The following is a 24,978-nucleotide window of genomic DNA, read 5'->3' as shown; positions in this document are numbered from 1 at the left end:
ATATTAATCTTATTTTTTTTTGTCATGTGGCAAATGTGTTGCTAGGCAGATTTCACAAGGCTCAATCAGAACTGCCCCCAAAACAGCACTGTAACACTGAATCCAGGCGTCATCAAAAACAGGGGTCATGTCATGTTTCTTCGACCCTGCCTCATCCTGCCTGTGTTTTTTTTTTTTTTTCCAGAAGCTCTCTCTCTCTGGGCGCACCTCTGGGCGCACCTGCTCCAGCTACATCTAAGATGAAAGATTACACCTGGGAGACGCTGGGTTTTTCGTCGTTGTTTCTACACACATTTATAGGCTAGAGTGGAACTTTGATTAGCGTCATTAATTAATTACAGAAGGTCTGTAACGTTGGAAAAAACGAACACTCACCAAACCGGCGTAGACCAGCGTAGACCAGCTACCAGCATATTTTCGTGCTTCCATGCCAGCGTACACCAGCTACCTGTACAAAAACACATATGCTGATCTATGCTGGGAACTAAAAGTCACCATGAAAAAATACACCAGCATAGACCAGCTACCAGTACAAAAACAAAACATATGCTGGTAGCTGGTCTATGCTGGTCTGGAAGCACGAAAACACAACATATGCTGATCACAAATAGACCAAGATTTTGTCCTGGTAGCTGGTCTATTTCTCCATGGTGACCATAGACCAGCTAAAAGGACAAAAACAATATATGTTGATCTATGCTGGTAGCTGGTCTATTTCTCCATGGTGACTTTTAGTTCCCAGCATGACCGGCATATGTTGTGTTTTCGTGCTTCCAGACCAGCTTCCATAAGGGAACTAAAAGTCACCATGAAGAAATAGACCAGCTACCAGCATAGATCAGCATATATTGATTTTGTCCTGGTAGCTGGTCTATTTCTCCGTGGTGACCATAGACCAGCTTTGATTTTGTCCTGGTAGCTGGTCTATTTCTCCATGGTGACCATAGACCAGCTTTGATTTTGTCCTGGTAGCTGGTCTATTTCTCCATGGTGACCATAGACCAGCTTTGATTTTGTCCTGGTAGCTGGTCTATTTCTCCATGGTGACCATAGACCAGCTTTGATTTTGTCCTGGTAGCTGGTCTATTTCTCCATGGTGACCATAGACCAGCTTTGATTTTGTCCTGGTAGCTGGTCTATTTCTCCGTGGTGACCATAGACCAGCTTTGATTTTGTCCTGGTAGCTGGTCTATTTCTCCATGGTGACCATAGACCAGCTTTGATTTTGTCCTGGTAGCTGGTCTATTTCTCCATGGTGACCATAGACCAGCTTTGATTTTGTCCTGGTAGCTGGTCTATTTCTCCATGGTGACGACCATAGACCAGCTACCAGGACAAAAACAACATATGCTGATCTATGCTGGTAGCTGGTCTATTTCTCCATGGTGACCATAGACCAGCGACCAGGACAAAAACAATATATGCTGATCTATGCTGGTAGCTGGTCTATTTCTCCATGGTGACCATAGACCAGCGACCAGGACAAAAACAATATATGCTGATCTATGCTGGTAGCTGGTCTATTTCTCCATGATGACTTTTAGTTCCCTTATTTAGCACACACATCGCCATATCTTCTGACTTCATTAAAAAACGTATTTTTTACCTGCACCCCCCCCCCCCTTTCCGTGCCTTCATGTAGGGTCCAGCACTGGTCTGGACGTCACAGTAAAAACATCGCTGACATACTTAATTTATTAAACTGCAATGATGTCTTGTTTTGGTCTACTTGCGAATGTGGATCGAACATTCCCGCTCCCTTTTTGTTTTCTACAACGCTCCTGAGGGAAATGTTGCCTTTTTAGCTGCTAAATTCTCCACTTTGCGCCCCAATTCATCACAATCTGCGCCCAGCGTTATGAGAATGAAGAAGCCAAAAAATTGTGACAGAAAAGCAATAACTTATTTTTCTGTGTGAAGCCAAGGGAAAAAAAAAAGTTGCTGGAGGTGCTAATTTGCTACACATCCATTACTTGGGAGTGACACCACTGACATTAAAAAAAAAAAAAACGAAATATCTTGACGCTGTGCTTTAACACAGTTGGAAAAAAAGTTATGTCCAAAAATTATAACAAAATAAAAAAAAAAAAATAAAGCAATGTGAGGTTCAAGTTGTGGTTCACTTCACAGTTAACGAAAAAAAACAAACTACTTCAGGACTTCAGCCTGTGAAAAATGCAGCATGTTAGCTTACATCAGTGGCTGTTATATATTATTCAGTATGACTGCAGGTTGTCGGCTGTAGACAGACGCAAATCACCAAAGGCTGAGACGACCTTGGAGCTGTTAGCGGACCCCGTGGATTCTAAACTATTCAAAACCTTACACAGTATCTATTTATTTAATTTATATTTACAATATTGTTATACATTCATTTCTTTATACAAGGAAATATGGCTGGAATAGGTGCAGTTTATGGAAGATCTATTTACATCAGCTTTACTTCCTTAAAATCGTTTCTGTAATAATGCTTATGATTTTCCAAGCACCATCTTCCCGCGTCTATCAAGTCAGCGGGACGTCCATTTGCATCGCATGCTGTGACAAACAAAATTCAACCTGAGGCAGCCGAGTGATTGAGCAATTTGTAGTCCAATAGGTTCTCGGCGTGCACCGCCGCTGATGTACTGTCTGTCATTCAGCCACCGTGGAGATCTTTTATTTTATCTGATCATGAAGATGGACAATAAGTACCGTCAAAAACCATTTTAGCAGACTAGACTGCGGCGTTATGGTTCGGTTCTAAAGGGTATCATATTATCGTTTATTTAAACTATTTGTATCTGAAGGGTACTGTCCAAAACCTACGTTTGATTAATGTTCATGTTAAAGGTTAAATAACTGTTAATAGTTATCCTCCCTATCCGTGTGGAAGTGGTAAGTTTTTGGCTATTTAAGTTTAAAGGAAATAACTTGAAGGCTACCTTTTAGGTCGCTAGCTCTCTAGTTTGCGAGTTAGCATGTGTCTCAAGACCCTGCAGTTGCGCAATATGTTGTAAATAAAAAGAGTATAAATGTGACTATAGTCGTGTTTTGTCATGTCTACAGGGTTCTAATAATGCTTTGTTCATTTTAATGTGAAAAAAAAATTTGTCTACCCACCAACTATATGTGGTTTCTTAAGTTTTTATTATTTGCAGTTTTATTATTATTATTTTATTTATTTATTTATTACTGTGATTGATTTTCTTTATTTGTTTATTTATTTTTCATCTTATTTTGTGTAGAAAAATAAAAATTAAGATATTTGAGAACAGTGGAATGTTTTATCAGAGCTTTTATTGTAGAAAATTGGAAGTTTTTTTAATTTTTTTGTTTTTAATAAATGCGTTTTTTGTTGTTTTTTTTTTGGAAAACCTAATGCGGCCCAGTCCCGCCCAGACCCTAGCTCCAGTGGCCCTCAGGTAAATTGAGTTCAAGACCCCTGCTCTAGGGACACATATTACTGCTAGCACATCATTACAAAGTCAACTTTCTCATAATAAGTCAGTATATGTCTATGGACTGAGTCGCAGTCCGATGTAGGATGTACTAGCTCGCTCTGTGGAGAATAATCTTAAATCAAACCATGTAGGTCAAACTCTCAGCGCTGTGTCCATCATTAGGAGGAACCATGAATAAAACAAACAATGAAATAGAATCAAAATACACTAATGAGGACTGGAACACGGTGTTAAAAATGGTTATCGGGCCCCACTTTGACTCCCTAAAGAGATGAATAATGTAGACCCGTCCAACTCGTGTGGCTTTTTAGCTTTGTGTGCCATGTGAGTAAACCTCATTAGCGGGGCCAGCTACCTATTCATGAGCTCCCATGAATGTTTTGCAATATTCCTCGCTTATCAGCGCTACTTGCATTCACAGATGGGGATAGGAATGAGACTCAAATCTTTTTTGCATGAGGTCTGACCTACATGAGAGCAACACAACTGGGTTAGGCTGTGATGCACAGCAAAGCTCCTCGTGTCTCCTTATTATTGTATTATTAAAGCGTCTGGAGGCAAAGTGACCACTCGCATCCACTGCCAAGACATCTCTGTGTATGTGCTAATGGCTTCATTTTTTGGGTTTTCGACATGCATACAGTTTACATTGGAAACCAGCCATCCATTTTCTATACCGCTTAAGGGTCGCAGTTACATCTGGTGGCCAGCCAATCACAGGGCACATATAGACAAACAACCATTCACACTCACATTCATACCTATGGACAATTTGGAGTCGCTAATTAACCTAGCATGTTTTTGGAATGTGGGAGGAAACCGGAGTACCCGGAGAAAACCCACGCATGCACGGGGAGAACATGCACAACTCCACACAGAGATGGCCGAGGGTGGAATCGAACTAGGGTCTACTCGCTGTGGGGCCTGCGCGCTAACCACACCACCACTGTGCAGCCAAGAAGCCCTGTAAATGTTACATTAATTAATTCATTCATTCATTTTCTATCCTCACGAGGGTCGAGGGTGCTGGAGCCTATCTCAGCTGGGGTACACCCTGGACTGGTGGCCAGCCAATCACAGGGCACATATAGACAAACAACCATTGACACTCACATTCATACCTATGGACAATTTGGTGTCGCTAATTAACCTAGCATGAGGAAACCGGACTACCCGGAGAAAACCGACGCATGCAATGGGAAAACATGCAAACTCCACACAGAGATGGCCGAGGGTGGAATCGAACTCTGGTCTACTAGCTGTGTGGCCTGTGCACTAACCACTCGTCCACTTTGCAGCCAATTTCAAGTAAATCCGATTAAATTAATACACACTGTTTTGGAAATCCAAGGAAATACAGCTGGAACAGGTGCAGATTCTGGAAGCTCTAGAAAGCTTTTTAAGCGGGTTTTCATGTGTAGCTGTGCTATAAGAGTCCACATTCTCCACAGGGAGAACATGCAAACTCCACATAGAGATTACAGAGGGTGGAATCAAACTCAGGTCTACTAGCTGTGAGGTATGTACGCTAACCACTCTCCATCATGCAGCCAGATTTATACAATTAATGCTATGTATAGTACCCATATGTAGTACCTTGATATCATTATGCAATGCTTTATTTTCCACTATAAGTATTTTTGACCCGATGATGTATTTCAGAGAAGTTCACCTTGAGGTCGTCATATCAGACTTTTAGGTCATCTCCTCCTGTTGCTCAGAGAGGCTTCCCTTCATGTGTGCTTTTCAAATCTCCCAGAATTCCCTTTTGCAGCTCTTTCATCTGCATTTGTCTGTTTAAGACGTTAAGTCAAGTCATCTTCCGCAGCTTCAATGGACTTACTTTCCGTGGCTTCCCTGGCTTCTGGTGGCTCGGGAGGCTCCCAGTCGTCCAGTTACATCTGGAATCATATAAGTAGCTTTTCTTATGAGGCGTTGTTGCTAAGCAACCACCTTGAGCTTCTACAGTTAAGGTGTGTCGGTGGTTTTAATTTATTTATTCATTTAAACCGTACCTCAAGCTAGTCAGAGTTTAAATCAGGTGTCAAACTAGTCTTTTGAACACAAAGTGGATGTAAATGACACAACAACATACCTTAACATGAGTTCAAAATGGCAGTTATTTATAAAGTAATACAGACTTTACTTTAGCAAGCATTTTAAAAGGAAAACTGCACTTTTTTACAATTTTGACAATCCTCCTGTGTTGTGTTCTTTGGTTGTGAATGACGAAGTGGAATGCTGCAATTCTCTCGCCGACCAGAGGGGGCGTTTATTTTCTGTGCACAACATGTAAAATGTACAACAACGTCAATACTTACGAACTCCTCAAAACGAGCTTAACTACCAGCAGTAACTTTCATAAGTTGTCTTTAAATGTCGCACATAATCCAAAAAGCAAAATAATGGAATGAAATGCCTACTGTAGTCATACTTAATACAATCAACCGACAGACATACCTCCTCCTGAGCATTCCAAAATGGCGACAAAGAGATGCGCGCCAGAATAGCAGGAAGTGACATCACAACGATGTCAAAGTTCACAAACGCAAAAAAAATAAGTGACTTTTTTTTTTAAATGCCTAAAGCGACAAATACATACACAAATTTAATTATTGGTCAATGGTGAAATTTAAATAAATAAATTGAGAAAAAAAAACGTTTTGTCTGCGTTTTAGATAGCAGCCTTATGCTAGCAGTTTTTTTTCACCTGCATTTGCTGATAAAACCCTTAAAAACATAGAGCATTACATTTATATGCCATTAGCTGCATATTAATCAAGATATAGCAACATTAGGAGGAGCTACGTCTCTGTTGTTGTGTTTTAAACTACATCAGGCGGCCATCTTTGCTTCTGTAGACCAGCGGTGACTCTATGAAGCCTATCATTGTGTTTTTCTGGACATGTTGGGATTTTTCAATGAAACGAGTCAGATTCTGGTTTATATACACAAGGCCATCTTTTTCCCCCCCCTTGCAGCAGGCTGATGGACAGATGAGCAAACCTCCAAGGCGACCATTGTTGTGGACTCAGTGGAAGCACACGTACCGCCGTCCTCTGACAAGATCCTCGCCTATTGTGTGCCGAAACATTTCGGGAACTCAAAAACCAGAGGCTTCACAATGCACTGACTCCAAAGTGTGACACCAGTGACGGAGCCGAAAGTTTTATTCGAGATGCCGGCTGCCTAGAAGGCCTCCCGTGGCTTCTTCTTTCCTTGTTCAATGCGGCTTTCATTTCAAGTGTCAGGAGCTGGTCAAAGACAGAAGGGGGGTGGGGAGTGGGGGGATGAGGGAGGGGTTGGGGGTTCATGGCGGGGTGCTCGCCCAAGCATCAGAGGGTGTCATTAGCAAGACTCAACTCGTCCGAGACCAGGAGAAGACGGGAATACTGATGACTAAGCAGGCTTGTACTTGGTTTTTAACTGCAGTCACGGACCACAACATTAGGTACACTATCACCATGACAACCAGTAGCGGCCATACATACATACATACATGCATACATACACACATGCATACATACACACACACACATATATATATATGCATACATACATATATATGCATACATACATACATATATATGCATACATATATATGCATACATACATACATATATATGCATACATATATATGCATACATACATACATACATACATATATATGCATACATACATACATACATACATATGCATACATACATACGTATATATGCATACATACATACATATGCATACATACATACGTATATATGCATACATACATATGCATACATACATATGCATACATACATACGTATATATGCATACATACATACGCATACATACATATGCATACATACATACGCATACATACATACGCATACATACATATGCATACATACATACGTATATATGCATACATACATACGTATATATGCATACATACATACGTATATATGCATACATACATACGTATGCATACATACATACGTATATATGCATACATACATACGTATATATGCATACATACATATGCATACATACATTCATATATATGCATACATACATATGCATACATACATACATATATATGCATACATACATACATATATATGCATACATACATACATATATATGCATACATACATACATATATATGCATACATACATACATATATATGCATACATATATACATATATATATGCATACATACATACACACATATATACACATACATACATATATACACACATATATATATACATGCATACGTACATACATACATACATACATATATACACACATACATGCACACACAAAGACACACATATATATATATACATACATACACACACACACATACATACACATATATACAGTGAAGAAAATAAGTATTTGAACACCCTGCTATTTTGCTATTTCTCCCACTTAGAAATCATGGAGGGGTCTGAAATTTTCATCGTAGGTGCATGTCCACTGTGAGAGAGATAAACTAAAAAGAAAAATCCAGAAATCACAATGCATGATTTTTTAACAATTTATTTGTGTGATACAGCTGCAAATAAGTATTTGAACACCTGTGTATCATCTAGAATTCTGACCCTGAAAGACCTGTTAGTCTGCCCATTAGAAGTCCACCTGCACTCCATGTATCATCCTGAATCAGATGCACCTGTTTGAGGTCGTTAGCTGCATAAAGACACCTGTCCACCCCATACAATCAGTAAGACTTTAACTTGTAACATGGCGAAGACCAAAGAGCTGTCCAAAGACACCAGAGACAAAATTGTACACCTCCACAAGGCTGGAAAGGGCTACGGAGCAATTACCAAGCAGCTTGGTGAAAAAAGGTCCACTGTTGGAGCTATCATTAGAAAATGGAAGAAGCTAAACATGACGGTCAATCTCAATCGGAGTGGAGCCCCATGCAAGATATCACCTCGTGGGGTCTCAATGATTCTAAGAAAGGTGAGGAATCAGCCCAGAACTACACGACAGGACTTGGTCAATGACCTGAAAAGAGCTGGGACCACCGTTTCCAAGGTTACTGTAGGTAATACACTAAGACGTCATGATGTGAAATCATGCATGGCACGAAAGGTTCCCCTGCTTAAACCAGCACATGTCAAGGCCCGTCTTAAGTTTGCATATGACCATTTGGATGATACAGAGGAGTCATGGGAGAAAGTTTTATGGTCAGATGAGACCAAAATAGAACTTTTTGGTCATAATTCCAATAAGCGTGTTTGGAGGAAGAAGAATGAAGAGTACAATCCGAAGAACACCATCCCTACTGTGAAGCATGGGGGTGGTAGCATCATGCTTTGGGGGTGTTTTTCTGCACATGGGACAGGACGAGTGCACTGCATTAAAGAGAGGATGACTGGGGCCGTGTATTGTGAGATTTTGGGGAACAACCTCCTTCCCTCTGTCAGAGCATTGAAGATGGGTCGTGGCTGGGTCTTCCAACACGACAACGACCCGAAGCACACAGCCAGGAAAACCAAGGAGTGGCTCCGTAAGAAGCATATCAAGGTTCTAGCATGGCCCAGCCAGTCTCCAGACCTGAACCCAATCGAAAATCTTTGGAGGGAGCTCAAACTCCGTGTTTCTCAGCGACAGCCCAGAAACCTGACTGATCTAGAGAAGATCTGTGTGGAGGAGTGGGCCAAGATCCCTCCTGCAGTGTGTGCAAACCTGGTGAAAAACTACAGGAAACGTTTGACCTCTGTAATAGCAAACAAAGGCTACTGTACCAAATATTAACATTCATTTTCTCAGGTGTTCAAATACTTATTTGCAGCTGTATCACACAAATAAATTGTTAAAAAATCATGCATTGTGATTTCTGGATTTTTCTTTTTAGTTTATCTCTCTCACAGTGGACATGCACCTACGATGAAAATTTCAGACCCCTCCATGATTTCTAAGTGGGAGAAATTGCAAAATAGCAGGGTGTTCAAATACTTATTTTCTTCACTGTACATACATATATACATACACACACATACAAACATATATACATATATATACAGACATATATATGTACACACACACATACATACACATATATACATACATATATACATACACACACATACAAACATATATACATATATATACAGACATATATATGTACACACACACATATATATATATATATATGCATGTGAATGGTTGTTTGTCTATATGTGCCCTGCGATTGTCTGGTGACCAGTCCAGGGTGTACCCCGCCTCTCGCCTGAAGACAGCTGGGATAGGCTCCAGCATCCCCGCTACCCTTGTGAGGATAAGCGGTAAAAAAAATGAATGAATATATATAAATTAGTAAATCCATGCAGGAGTATGTGTTACTTTAGCTTAATCAGCATTAGGTTCATTTAATCACCGATTATTGTATCATCTGTGCATTTTTTTTTAATTGTCACCGACAAGGGGGTTTATGAAAGCGGAATACAAAATGAAGTACAGCTGACAGACACACGCACCTCTGAAGCCAAATGGCAGGAAAACAAGGAAGTGGTTCATCTAATTTGAGCAGGTGCGTGGATGACACCGAGCTTTGCTTGGCGCCACATTTTGTTTTTTGTTTTTTAATTTGGTGTCAACACCATTTTGAATACTCAGCGGGGAGAAACTACAATAGTGCTCTTTTAATCGAGTTATTTAACACAACAATAAACAACGGTGCCGCTATCACGGTCAGCGAGTCTCAGTTACTTTGCATAGCATCCTGCATAGAATTCATAGAGGACTAATGCACATACTATGACGATCGCATCCTCTATTTTAGTTTTAGTTATTTTAGTTTTCTCTGCAAAAATTGAACAAACACAGCACAAACACCAAGTTAGACAAAGTCAAGAAAATGACTAAGAATAAAGCACAATGATAATAGCTACTACACGCTTCTACACTGTTATATTACATCATAATATATATATATATTACATGACATCGTTCTCCTCCCATTCCATGTGGAAGTGGTACTTTTTGGTTTCTTACTGTGTCCTTCTCCATGCCATGCAAAACACTTCCTTAAGTTTATTCATTTATTCATTCTCGACCGCTTTTCCTCACAAGGGTCGCAGGGGTGCTGGAGCCTATCCCAGCTGTCTCCGGGCGAGAGGCCGGGTACACCCTGGACTGGTCGCCAGCCAATCACAGGCCACATATAGACAAGCTTCTTTAAGTTTACAATAAGTAAATTGGAGAGATTGGTTAGCTCAGTAGCCTGCTATGCTAGCGGTAGCCATCTCTTTTGTCCTTGCAGTGCACCATGTAGCGGCACGGCGGTCGAGTGGTTAGCGCGCAGACCTCACAGCTAGGTGAACAGGGTTCAATTCCACCCTCGGTCATCTCTGTGGGGAGTTTGCATGTTCTCCCCGTGGTACTCCGGTTTCCTCCCACATTCCAAAAACATGCTAGGTTAATTAGCGACTCCAAATTGTCCATAGGTATGAATGTGAGTGTGAATGGTTGTTTGTCTATATGTGCCCTGTGATTGGCTGGCCACCAGTCCAGCGTGTACCCCGTCTCTTGCCCGAAGACAGCTGGGATAGGCTCCAGCACCCCCTTGTGAGGATAAGTGGTAGAAAATGAAAGAATGAATGAATTGCAATAGACTATAGTCAACCACAAGACAGCGATCAATTAATTAATTGATGAATTTTTGAAACGTAATGACTGTATTATGGACTGAGTGGTTAGCACGCAGGCCACACAGCTAGGAGACCCGAGTTCGATTCCACCCTCGGCCATCTCTGGCCGGGTTTTCTCCGGGTACTCCGGTTTCCTCCCACATTCCAAAAACATGCTAGGTTAATTAGCGACTCCAAATTGTCCATAGGTATGAATGTGAGTGTGAATGGTTGTTTGAATATAGTATGTGCCCTGTGATTGGCTGGCCACCAGTCCAGGGTGTACACCGCCTCTCGCTGGAAGAAGACAGCTGGGATAGGCTCCAGCACCCCCTGCGACCCTCGTGAGGAAAAGCGGTAGAAAATGAACAAATGAATTTCTGGGTACATTTTCTGGGTACCGCACTAAAACTCAAACTTTCATATCAAGGTGGGGGCCTCAAACTAGCTCTAGTTTGAGACCCCTGATGTAGTGTAAACAAAGAACAATAGTGTAAAGATAACTATAGGGGTGTTATTTCATGTATACAGGGCTCTAACCACATTAAAGCCTGTATTTGGACTGGGAAATATAAGCACAGTGATAACATTTTCATGTCAGAGCCGCCACAGTGGTGGACTCCCTTGACAGTAGTACACCAGTCACCTTTCCACACTATCTTTATCTAATCCAGTGGCGTCAAAACAAAGAGCAAGTGTCATGTGCTGAACTGGCACTATCTACTGTTTATTTTATCTGCCTTTTTGATTTATACACTTGCAGCCTGACACACAGTAAGGGGACGGGGGGGGTTATCTTTTATCAGAACATCTAGACGAGAGCACCCGCAGCAGTCAAAAAGACAGTAAAATATAAATAAATAAAAAACGACTTACATGACTTTGAAGCTGCCAAATGTCACTTTGCTTTATTCCGATGAAGTCGTTCAAATGATGGCGTGATGATACCAATCAAAGATTAAAAAATATTCCATTAGGATTTACTCTGTTGGGCGTTCATGCACCCTCCTGTGGGGTTGACTAGCCAGCACACCTGTAGCTCATCCACAATTAGACCTTCTCATGCCATGCGGGTCCAGTAAGCCTCTGTCAGATTGTTGCCTCATCTTGCCTGCCTGGCGTAATGGCTCGTTGTTCCTGACATTTTCACTAAGCTACCTTTACAGGTTGTATTCCTTGGAGGGGGGGGGCAAGGGTCCTTGGGGGCTCAAAAGGTAGAAATTCACAGGGGTTCCCAACCGCATCCGTGCACACTGAAAAAAATAGTGTTTTGCACATATAATACCCATAGAACTACTTAATGTAGACACTTTTGTTTATTACAAAAATACTAAATTAAATGCTGTTAATGATAAAATGTAAAATAAGTTGCTAGTGAATAATAAATAAATAAATAACAGAAAAAAAAACAAGAAAACAAACCTCGACATGGCTTGAAAACAGGGCACCCACAAGTACACTACTCTAAATATAAAATATAAAAAATCTGTCTGTTTGAATACAGTATCTGGTATTAGATTACTATATCGTAGTATTATGGTAATGATAATGGTTTTATTTCATTTGAACATGCATCAGATTACAATTGAATGCATCACCATAATCAGTTCACAGTTCCACATGTCCAAAAAGGAGTAGGAAGAAGCAAAGCTTATTAAATCCTACCCCTCCATCTGGTACTTTTACAATCAGTAACTGTTACATTTGTTCACTTCCTGCTTTCATAATACAATTCAAGTTTTTATTTATTTATTTTATTTTTATGCATTATTTTTTATGATTGTTTTATTATTTTTATGAATTTTTATTATTTTTATGAATTTTTATTATTTTTTAATTTTTTTTTTTATATATTTTTTTTCACGTACCAAAGTATGAGGTGATATGACCATACAATGACATAATGGGTACCATAGTAACTGTCAATATAGTGATATATATATATATATATATATATATATATAACTTACATTTGTTCACTTCCTGCTTTCCATAATACAGTTTAAGGTTTTTTTTCATTCATTCATTCATTTTCTACCGCTTATCCTCACAAGGTTCACGGGGGTGCTGGAGCCTATCCCAGCTGTCTTCTTCAGGCGAGAGACACCCTGGACTGGTGGCCAGCCAATCACAGGGCACATATAGACAAACAACCATTCACACTCACATTCATACCTATGGATAATTTGGAGTCGCTAATTAACCTAGCATTCCAGTTAATTAGCAGGGTGCTGGAGCCTATCCCAGCTGTCTTCTTCAGGCGAGAGGCGGGGTACACCCTGGACTGGTGGCCAGCCAATCACAGGGCACATATAGACAAACAACCATTCACACTCACATTCATACCTATGGACAATTTGGAGTCGCTAATTAACCTAGCATGTTTTTGGAATGTGGGAGGAAACCGGAAAAACCCGGAGAAAACCCACGCATGCACGGGTTAGAACATGCAAACTCCACACAGAGATGAGTTATGGTACAGTTTTTGAAATTATTAATCATAGTTTTTCCTTTTCTCAAATTCAACTTCTATGCCGCACATCACAGGCTTGAACGTTAGCTATTTATTCTTTTATTTATTTATTTAGCAATATATTTTTCAAATGGAAGCTCAAATAGTCGTCTGTCTGGAAAACAATTTGAGTGGAGAGGACCATTTCTCAAACAAAAACTATTAATGTAGCTTGCTCTGTTTTGTTGCTGTTGCCTGTTGGTGTATAGATGTTGATGTACTGCTGCTTAATGTACATGCTGTGCATACATAGCAGACATACAGTACATGTACTAGTGTACAAATCAATTAATAGCTTTTCTAGGAGTCTGCTTGTCATACTATATAAAGTGACTGTAAGTGACTGCAATTTAACCCCGGAGCACAGTGGTCCTCAATTTGACCACAATTATATGAAAAAGACACTAAATAATAATAAATAATTACATCAAATTTGATGTAAATGTCGCTTATGCTGGAGCCTATCCCAGCTGTCTTCGGGCGAGAGGCGTGGTATACTCTAGACTGGTGGCCAGCCAATCACAGGGCACATATAGACAAACAACCATTCACACTCACATTCATACCTATGGACCTATGGTTTTCTCCGGGTACTCCGGTTTCCTCCCACATTCCAAAAACATGCTAGGTTAATTAGCGACTCCAAATTGTCCATAGGTATGAATGTGAGTGTGAATGGTTGTTTGTCTATATGTGCCCTGTAATTGGCTGGCCACCAGTCCAGGGTGTCCCGTAGACAGCTGGGATAGGCTCCAGCACCCCCGTGACACTTGTGAGGATAAGCGATAGAAAATAAATGAATGAATGAACATGTTCATTCACATGAACATACAAAGCTTTCTAGATCTTTCAGAATCTGCACCTGTTCCAGCTGTATTTCCTTGGATTTCCAAAAACGGTGTGTTTTAATTTAGTCGGATTGACTTGAAATTGGCTCTAAGGCGGACGAGTGGTTAGCACGCAGGTCTCACAGCTCAGAGACCCAAGTTCGATTCCACCCTCGGCCATCTCAGTGTGGATTTTGCATGTTCTAACCCGTGCATGCGTGGGTTTTCTCCGGGTACTCCGGTTTCCTCCCACATTCCAAAAACATGCTAGGTTAATTAGCGACTCCAAATTGTCCATAGGTATGAATGTGAGTGTGAATGGTTGTTTGTCTATATGTGCCCTGTGATTGGCTGGCCACCAGTCCAGGGTGTACCCCGCCTCTCGCCTGAAGAAGACAGCTGGGATAGGCTCCAGCACCCCCTGCGACTTTGGTGAGGAAAAAGCGGTTGAAAATGAATGAATGAAAACATTCTCTGTTAAGCGTAGATGTTGTTGAGTACATTCAAATTACAATTGTCCACAATGGCACCACATAGTTGTGATGATAACCATAGAACAGGAAGTTGACTTTACAGCAACAAAACAACTTGTTTTATATGTGCTCTTTATATATATATGGTCTTTGGGGCTGCACGGTGGATGAGTGGTTAGCGCTCAAGCCTCACAGCTATGGCACCCGGGTTCGATTCCCAGTTCAGACATCTCTCAAGTTTACGTTCCCTCCATGTGGGTTTCCTCACAAATTGTCCATAGGTATGAATGTGAGTGTGAATGGTTGTTTGTCTATATGTGCCCTGTGATTGGCTGGCCACCAGTCCAGGGTGTACCCCGCCTCTCGACCAAAGACAGCTGGGATAGGCTCCAGCACCCCCTGCGACTACAAAGTGAAAAGCTGTTTACGTTTTTTTTAACATTATTAGACATGAAATGAAACACCTATCATTATCCAAAATAGTAGATATGATCATAGAAAATAAGACATAAATAAGATATAATATTTGGAGAGTTCTGTCCGTCCTGCAAATGCGGTAGTTGTGTTAGGTTGCACTGTAACAGCAGTGATGTATAATGGAAACTTTGCACTTTGAGCAAAAAAAAAAAGCAAGTGATGAGACATGAAACAAGCACTGGATATTTTCAATGTTTTACACAGTACGCCATGTTGGATTGAAAGCGAGATAAATACAAACTATATCCAAGTAGCCACGGAGATGCGAGCACAATGTTAACTCGTGTTAACCACGACCGCTTGGTTGCTTCCACAGTCGAAAAAAGGAAGCAATCCCGAAATGGATAATTCATGGGGAAACAGCTCCGAGTCCCATATTCTTGTTTAACTTTGCATGGCTGAGATTGTGGCTCAGGGTGGCCCAAATCCATACTAAGTACCGACTATTGCTACCACTTTAGCGTTAAATAAAACACAATCCCAGAGATGAGCTAAATGCTAACTTTAGCCATTGAACATTCTGGAACCAAGCTTCCGCTGTATTCGTGTTCATTCAATCATTTTCTATCGCGGGTGTGCTGGAGCCTATCCCAGCTGTCGACAAGACACACTGGACTGGTGGCCAGCCAATCACAGGGCACATATAGACAAACAACCATTCACACTCACATTCATACCTATGGACAATTTGGAGTTGCTAATTAACCTAGCATGTTTTTGGAATGTGGGAGGAAACCGGAGTACCCGGAGAAAACCCACGCATGCACGGAGAGAACATGCAAAATCCACACAGAGATGGCAGAGGGTGGAATCGAACTCCGGTCTCTTAGCTGTGAGACCTGCGTGCTAACCACTTTCCACCGTGCTAAACTTAAACATTAATTTTCTACCGCTTATCCTCACGAGGGTGCTGGAGCCTATCCCAGCTGTCTTGGGGTGAGAGGCGGGGTACACCCTGGACTGGTGGCCAGCCAATCACAGGGCACATATAGACAAACAACCATTCACACTCACATTCATACCTATGGACAATTTGGAGTCGCTAATTAACCTAGCATGTTTTTGGAATGTGGGAGGAAACCGGAGTACCCGGAGAAAACCCACGCATGCACGGGGAGAACATGCAAACTCCACACAGAGATGCCCGAGGTTGGAATTGAACCCTGGTCTCCCTGCTGTGAGGTCTCCACGCTAACCACTCGCCCGCCGTGCAGCCCTGTATTCATGTTGTGAAATGAAACTAAAAAGTGTGTATAACAGTACAACATCAATAAAAAAATCAACATCCACATTCAAATCACCTCCTGGCTAACAATTTTGTTTGTTTATTTCCCGCGCTCACGTGATGCCTTAACGTGCACGCAGCATGACTGCAAGCGTTCTTTAAAAAATAAAAAAATAAAAAAACAAAATGGGTTTGTCATACCTTAAAGCCAGACATCTCATTTAATCAGTCAAGGCCATCCATCAGAGCGGAGAAGACGCCACTCTATTTTTCAAAGTTAGATTTGAAGCAGGGCCAATGAATGTAAAGCAGAATAAACAGTTCGGCTTGCATTAGCATGCTAACATTGACGCGGATGAGAGGACAGGGCAGTAAAATATGGCTTCATATACCAAACGTGTGTATTACATTGACTTTCATTACATGACAACTGTTAGCTGTGTTAAGAGCAGTAAAATTATTTTATATATTATACATATTTATATATATTTTTAGTTTATTCATTCCAAATTTTCAAACAGAATGGGAAAGAAAGACAAAAATGAAAGCCCAAAACGTACCACTTCCACAACGAATAGGAGGACCACTTCTTTTCTATAACACGGTACAATAAGGTACACCAAATTACAGTAGTTCATGAAGAACAAACCTATGTAACACTTACCACTACTCATTAGACGGACATGGCTGCATAGCATGCTAGCTATATAGTTAGCCTCCACTTTATTAATTTGAAATTTTCAATCAAAAAGAAAGACAGACAGTGTATTCATTCTAAACTATTCAAACAGAATGGGAAAGAAAGACAAAATGAAAGCCCAAAATGTACCACTTCCACACCGAATAGGAGGGCCACTTCTTTTCCATAACACGGAACACAGAATTATAGTAGTTCACGAAAAACAAACCAATGTAACCCTAACCACTACTCATTAGACGGACATGGCTGCATAGCATGCTAGCTAAGTAGTTAGCCTCCAGTTTATTCATTCTAAACTATTCAAACGGAGTGGGGGAAAAGCCCAAAACCGACCACTTCCACACTGAATAGGAGGACCACTTATTTTTGTAACATGGTACAATAAGTTACACAGACTTATAGTAGTTCATGAAGAACAAACCTTTATAACACTTACCACTACTTATTAGACAGACATGGCTGCATAACATGCTCGCTAAATACTTAGCATCCAGTTTATTCATTCAAAATTTTCAAACAGAATGGGAAAGAAAGACAAAAATGAAAGCCCAAAACGTACCACTTCCACACCGAATAGGAGGACCACTTATTTTTTGAAACACTGTACAATAAGTTACACAGAATTACAGTAGTTCATGAAGAACTAACCTATGTAACACTTACCAGTACTTATTAGACGGACATGGCTGCATAGCATGCTAGCTAAGTAGTTAGCCTCCAGTTTATTCATTCATTCATTCATTCATTTTCTACCGCTTATCCTCACGAGGGTCACGCAGGGGGTGCTGGAGCCTATCCCAGCTGTCTTCGGGTTTATTAATTCGAATTTTCAAACAGAATGGGAAAGAAAGACAAAATTAATACCCAAAACGTACCACTTCCACACAGAATAGGAGGACCACTTCTTTTCCGTAACGTAGCACGCTAGCTAAGTAGTTAGCCTCCACTTGATTCATTCTAAACTATTCAAACGGAGTGGGGGAAAAGACAGAATGAAAAGTCCAAAACCTACCACTTCCACACCGAATAGGAGGACCACTTATTTTTTGAAACACTGTACAATAATGGGGGAGTGCTGGAGCCTATCCCAGCTGTCTTCAGGTTTATTAATTCGAAAATTTTCAAACAGAATGACAGAAAGAACAGACAAAATGAAAACCCAAAACGTACCACTTCCACACAGAATAGGAGGACCACTTCTTTTCCGTAACGTAGCATGCTAGCTAAGTAGTTAGCCTCCACTTTATTCATTCTAAACTATTCAAACGGAGTGGGGGAAAGACAGAATGAAAAGCCCAAAACGTACCACTTCCACACCAAATAGGAGGACCACTTGTTTTTTGAAACACTGTACAGTAATGGGGGTGCTGGAGCCTATCCCAGCTGTCTTCGGGTTTATTAATTCGAAATTTTCAAACAGAATGACAGAAAGAACAGACAAAATGAAAACCCAAAACGTACCACTTCCACACAGAATAGGAGGACCACTTACTTTCCGTAATGTAGCATGCTAGCTAAGTAGTTAGCCTCCAGTTTATTCGTTCTAAACTATTCAAACGGAGTGGGGGAAAAACAGAATGAAAAGCCCAAAACGTACCACTTCCACACCGAATAGGAGGACCACTTATTTTTTGAAACACTGTACAATAATGGGGGGGGGGGTGCTGGAGCCTATCCCAGCTGTCTTCGGGTTTATTAATTCAAAATTTTCAAACAGAATGACAGAAAGAACAGACAAAATGAAAACCCAAAACGTACCACTTCCACACAGAATAGGAGGACCACTTCTTTTCCGTAACATAGCATGCTAGCGAAGTAGTTTATTCATTCTAAAATATTCAAACGGGTTGGGGGAAAAGCTCAAAACCTACCACTTCCACACCAAATAGGAGGACCACTTATTTTTTGTAACACTGTACAATAAGGTACACAGAATTACAGTAGTTAATGAAGAACAAACCAATGCAACCCAGTTGTTAAATTTATACTGTGGGATATTTACATAAAAAGACACACTATAAACCTTGCAATGCTACCTCCACTCGATATTCCCAGGGCTACTTGTTAGCCCCGGTGATGAGACGTGAGATGCTTTTTTTTTTTTTCATCAGAATTTAACAGCCGCCTCGGCCCAAGCAGACTTTAAGATTTGCCAGATCAAAACACAATCAGCGCATAAGACATCAAAACGTGTAAGCATCATGCTGCGCTGTAGTCTTAAAAAAAATTAGGAGCACGGTGTGTGTATGTGCGCACCTTATGTTTTTGTTTTTTTTTTTTTGTGGCCTCCAAGCGAGTATCAATCACCGGAAAGCAAAAATATTCTTGCAAATGCCATCTCTTTGCCGAGTGACTGACGATTGTTTCCAGTGTGGCGTGTATTTCCCGTGGTAGAAATAATACTTTGTGTATACGTACGTATGTGAATGTACTGCAAAGCTACTTTGGAAAAGAACAAAAACACGAAAGGGTTAACATCGGCGCAGACTGCTTTTAGCTCAGTCCCAATTAAAGTTCATAGTTCAGTGCCTGCAGTGTTTGCATCAATTAGCTAGGTCATTAGAGGCCATTAAAAACAGTGATGTGCATCTCATCCTAATGACACCGAACAAGCACACTACTGTAATCAAGCACCAATTAAGACTTGAGATGACATCCCCAAACTGCTGCGTTTGCTAGCAAACAACTGGATGATGCTTCTCTCACATACGGTACGGTACAGAAATGTCTGATGCTACAGGAATTATATCACACAGTCCATATTTTAAGTGTTATGTGTGCTAAATAAAAAAAAATAATTATAAAAATTATAATTTAATTTAATTTAATTTAATTTAATTTAATTTAATTTAATTTAATTTAATTTAATTTAATTTAATTTAATTTAATTTAATTTTATTTTATTTTATTTTATTTTATTTTATTTTATTTAATTTTTGGGGTATTGTTGATCTAAATGCCCTTAAATGCTAAACAGATTTGCTCTATGTCAGAAAAGGTGTAAGCTACAACTTCCCTGTACTATGAAATTTTATTTCCCATTATTTGATGTTTTTGTTATGCGAATTTGGAGCGGCTGCATCGGAGCAAGAAGAAACACAGACAAGAAGAAGAGAAACTTGGGTAGGGGGGGCTGTAGAGAGAGATAGAGAGAGAGACAAAAACAGCAGCAACAAGACAAAAACAAAACCAACTGTTAAAAAGACATACAATGTCTAAAAGTAGACTATTCATTCATTCATTCATTTTCTACCGCTTATCCTCACGAGGGTCACAGGGGTTGCTGGAGCCTATCCCGGCTGTCTTCGGGTAAAAGGTGGGGTATACGCTTGACTGGTGGCCAGCCAATTCTTTTCCGTAACGTAGCATGCTAGCTAAGTAGTTAGCCTCCAGTTTATTCGTTCTAAACTATTCAAACGGAGTGGGGGAAAAGACAGAATGAAAAGTCCAAAACCTACCACTTCCACACCGAATAGGAGGACCACTTATTTTTTGAAACACTTTACAATAATGGGGGAGTGCTGGAGCCTATCCCAGCTGTCTTCAGGTTTATTAATTCGAAAATTTTCAAACAGAATGACAGAAAGAACAGACAAAATGAAAACCCAAAACGTACCACTTCCACACAGAATAGGAGGACCACTTCTTTTCCGTAACGTAGCATGCTAGCTAAGTAGTTAGCCTCCAGTTTATTCGTTCTAAACTATTCAAACGGAGTGGGGGAAAAGACAGAATGAAAAGTCCAAAACCTACCACTTCCACACCGAATAGGAGGACCACTTATTTTTTGAAACACTGTACAATAATGGGGGAGTGCTGGAGCCTATCCCAGCTGTCTTCAGGTTTATTAATTCGAAAATTTTCAAACAGAATGACAGAAAGAACAGACAAAATGAAAACCCAAAACGTACCACTTCCACACAGAATAGGAGGACCACTTCTTTTCCGTAACGTAGCATGCTAGCTAAGTAGTTAGCCTCCAGTTTATTCGTTCTAAACTATTCAAACGGAGTGGGGGAAAAGACAGAATGAAAAGTCCAAAACCTACCACTTCCACACCGAATAGGAGGACCACTTATTTTTTGAAACACTGTACAATAATGGGGGAGTGCTGGAGCCTATCCCAGCTGTCTTCAGGTTTATTAATTCGAAAATTTTCAAACAGAATGACAGAAAGAACAGACAAAATGAAAACCCAAAACGTACCACTTCCACACAGAATAGGAGGACCACTTCTTTTCCGTAACGTAGCATGCTAGCGAAGTAGTTTATTCATTCTAAAATACGCTTGACTGGTGGCCAGCCAATCACAGGGCACTTATAGACAAACAACCATTCACACTCACATTCATACCACTTACTGGGTCTTTTGATAGTAGTTAGTTAATAGTAGTTGGTTAATATTCTGCATCATACATTGGTAGTGTATTGTCTGGTTGATGCGGCACAATACTCTGTGCCCAGTCAGGGCCTGCAAAGCCTTATTTGCTGGCCTCATCAGTACCTGAAGCACATACTTACAATAACTATTTAGTATTGTTTACATGAAATTTTATTATTTTCTTTCAAAAGTCTTTCCGTGTATGTGTATGTTAGAATTTCAGGTTCAGATTCCAGATTTTATGTGTTGTCATATCAATTTAATCCGCCCAGAGCCTTCAGACTCAGGAGTGCTTGTCCATACACTTTTGAGGCACAATGAGGCTTTTATAAAAAAAAAAAAATTAATAGCTAATCACTTTTGTTAAAGGGTATTCAGCAATTGTCAAACCTCTGCATGACATCACTGCCGGTTGGAACGTGTTATGATCTGAAAACTACCGGAATCCCAAAGAACCATTCAGGCGACGTTGGACCCCATTGCGACCATTTGAGTCCATTATTGAAAGTACTCCCTCCACTGTGAGTAACAAGAAACGTTTCCGATTATGACATCCGGCTTGTCATAGCACCTCGACAGGATTTGAACATTGAGTTGAATATTGCTACCAAGTAGTAGCGAAAAACTGATGGAACCACTTCCTCATTAATTATGGTATACCTGATTTTGACTCCAGAACCATTGGAGAACTTTGTGAAATATGGCATACACTTTTAAGAACCACTACCAACCATCCCAGAGGAAACCCTGTTGTACGGTTCAACCGAACTTTACTGGACAGGACATTAAGAACCTTACACAGATCTGGCTACCGACCTGATCCAAGTCAAACCAACATCAGTACCTAAGAGATCTGTCCGCTGGAACTGCTGATGTTGAAGAACATTCATCAACAGATGAAGTCACCTCATTTCTGCTGATTCCATCAACCGTTGGACCTCGGAGGTTTTTGAACGGTGATTGACATTCCCACATCCGTCAACCATTCCTACACAATCCCCATCATTCCCGACTTAAGATGACCTAAGTTCAATAGAAGCTTCTCATCTGGCTATGGACCAAGAAGAATATTCTGAAGATAATATTTGAAAAAATATATATTCAACTAGGGGCTGCACGTTAGAGCGCAGGCCTCACAGCTAGGAGCCCCGAGTTCAATTCCACCCTCTGTGTGGAGTTTGCATGTTCTCCCCGTGCATGCGTGGGTTTTCTCCGGGTACTCCGGTTTCCTCCCACATTCCAAAAACATGCTAGGTTAATTAGCGACTCCAAATTGTCCATAGGTATGAATGTGAGTGTGAATGGTTGTTTGTCTATATGTGCCCTGTGATTGGCTGGTGAGGCTGGTACCCCGCCTCTCACCCAAAGACAGCTGGGATAGGCTCCAGCATCTCCCGTGCATCCCTCGTGAGGATAAGCGGTAGAAAATGAATGAATGAATGAATGTATTGCAGTATTTGATTTGACTAATAATAGGCTATAGTAAACCACAAGACAGCGATCAATTAATTAATTTGTGAATTTTTGAAACTTAATGACGAATGACGAAAATGTATTATGGACTGAGTGGTTAGCGCGCAGGCCACACAGCTAGGAGACCCGAGTTCGATTCCACCCTCGGCCGGGTTTTCTCCGGGTACTCCGGTTTCCTCCCACATTCCAAAAACATGCTAGGTTAATTAGCGACTCCAAATTGTCCATAGGTATGAATGTGAGTGTGAATGGTTGTTTGTCTATATGTGCCCTGTGATTGGCTGGTGAGGCTGGTACCCCGCCTCTCACCCAAAGACAGCTGGGATAGGCTCCAGCATCTCCTGTGCATCCCTCGTGAGGATAAGCGGTAGAAAATGAATGAATGAATGAATGTATTGCAGTATTTGATTTGACTAATAATAGGCTATAGTAAACCACAAGACAGCGATCAATTAATTAATTTATGAATTTTTTAAACTTAATGACGAATGACGAAAATGTATTATGGACTGAGTGGTTAGGCCACACAGCTAGGAGACCCGAGTTCGATTCCACCCTCGGCCATCTCTGGCCGGGTTTTCTCCGGGTACTCCGGTTTCCTCCCACATTCCAAAAACATGCTAGGTTAATTGGTGACTCCAAATTGTCACTCCGGACTGGTGGCCAGCCAATCACAGGGCACATATAGACAAACAACCAGTCACACTCACATTGTTGTATTGTTGTTGTTGTTTGCCACTAATATCCATCATTCCCGACTTAAGATGACCTAAGTACAATAGAAGCTTCTCATCTGGGTATGGATCAAGAAGAACCTGATTTTCCTGAACCCGAAGACCTGAAAGAAGCTGACCCTGATGAAAAGTCCGGAGCTGAGGAAACTAACTAGTTTTCTATCGATAACTCGTCCATTGAGCCTTGAAGCTGAATCACGCATACAAGAGTTGCACTACACCGACCGCATTATACCAAACTGGGTCATTCCATTTCTAAAAAGCATCAAGACCCTGTTCAATGGCCTGAGCAATGCTTTCTCCTTTGCCCTTGAAGAGGAACACAAAGAAACGTGTCCTTCTTGCTCCAGTTAGCCAGTTAGAGCATTGGGTTAAGCTATCATAATATTCTACTTTTACACACTCGGCCATCTTTGTGTGGAGTTTGCATGTTCTCCCCGTGTAATGCGTGGGTTTTTGATTCCAGTCCTTGGTTGCACGGCGGTGGAGTGGTTAGCGTGCAAACCTCACAGACTCCACACAGAGATTGCCGAGGGTGGAGTTGAACTATGAGGCCTGCATGCTAACCACCCGAGCGCCACGCAGCCCTCAAATTAAACATGTATTCTAAAATATTATGAAATACTCCTGTAAATTAATATTGTTTTGATATATTTGAGTGTATATTTTGCACATAGTATATAAATTAATAAATAATATACTGTATATTTATGCAGATATCATTTTTACTTCATTAATCTAACAATTTAAAACATTTTATTATACTTTATATAAACATAAATGTAACATTTGTGAATTACAGTTTCAAAATTAGGTTCGCACGGTACAAGAGTGGTTAGCATGTTAGGCCACACAGTCAGGGGATCGGGAAGACCTGGGTTCCCGGATTCTCACAGGTTCTCTCCGTGCATGCGTGGGTTTTCTCCGGGTACTCCGGCTTCCTCCAAAAACATTCCAAAAACATGCTAGGTTAATTAGCGACTCCAAATTGTCCATAGGTATGAATGTGAGTGTGAATGGTTGTTTGTCTATATGTGCCCTGTGATTGGCTGGCTGGCCACCAGTCCAGGGTGTACCCCGCCTCTCGCCCCAAGGCAGCTGGGATAG

General features: G+C 40.8%; 1 long non-coding RNA gene across 1 annotated transcript; it reads right to left on the bottom strand.

Moving 5' to 3' along the window:
- Positions 1-369: 369 nt before the first annotated feature.
- Positions 370-12,091, bottom strand: LOC144895262 (uncharacterized). Its single transcript, XR_013625759.1, has 3 exons — positions 11,946-12,091; positions 5,287-5,344; positions 370-448 (listed from the first exon to the last, which is right to left on the bottom strand). It is a non-coding gene; the product is annotated as an uncharacterized LOC144895262 (long non-coding RNA).
- Between the last annotated feature and the right edge of the window lie 12,887 nt (positions 12,092-24,978).

The sequence above is a fragment of the Doryrhamphus excisus genome, unplaced genomic scaffold (assembly GCF_037039965.1).
Source record: "Doryrhamphus excisus strain RoL-2023G ecotype Guam unplaced genomic scaffold, RoL_Dexc_Guam_v1.1 HiC_scaffold_24, whole genome shotgun sequence".
In the NCBI taxonomy this organism is placed as follows: Eukaryota; Metazoa; Chordata; class Actinopteri; order Syngnathiformes; family Syngnathidae; genus Doryrhamphus; species Doryrhamphus excisus.
Note: the sequence above shows the minus strand (reverse complement) of the source record. Positions and strands in the feature narration are given on the sequence as shown.